Here is a 220-nt window from a genome sequence, read left to right as displayed (position 1 = left end):
AGCCGTTGCCCATGGAGCGCGATGCATCCATCATCTTCTCCCGGGCTTTCCTGAGGAGGAGAGAGGGGTCAGAGGTCCCCGATTCAGGGCACTTCCATATCCCCCAGCTCCTCCACACGCAGCCGTGCCCCACGCCGGCCCCACGCGTGTCCTCCACCCAGCCCTGCTCCCCGACCCTCACCTGAGCTCCTCTCGCACCTCCAGCACAGTGTGGCCCGTG

This window comes from Cariama cristata, unplaced genomic scaffold, assembly GCF_000690535.1.
Source record: "Cariama cristata isolate BGI_N322 unplaced genomic scaffold, ASM69053v1 scaffold21827, whole genome shotgun sequence".
Lineage (NCBI taxonomy): Eukaryota > Metazoa > Chordata > Aves > Cariamiformes > Cariamidae > Cariama > Cariama cristata.
Note: the sequence above shows the minus strand (reverse complement) of the source record.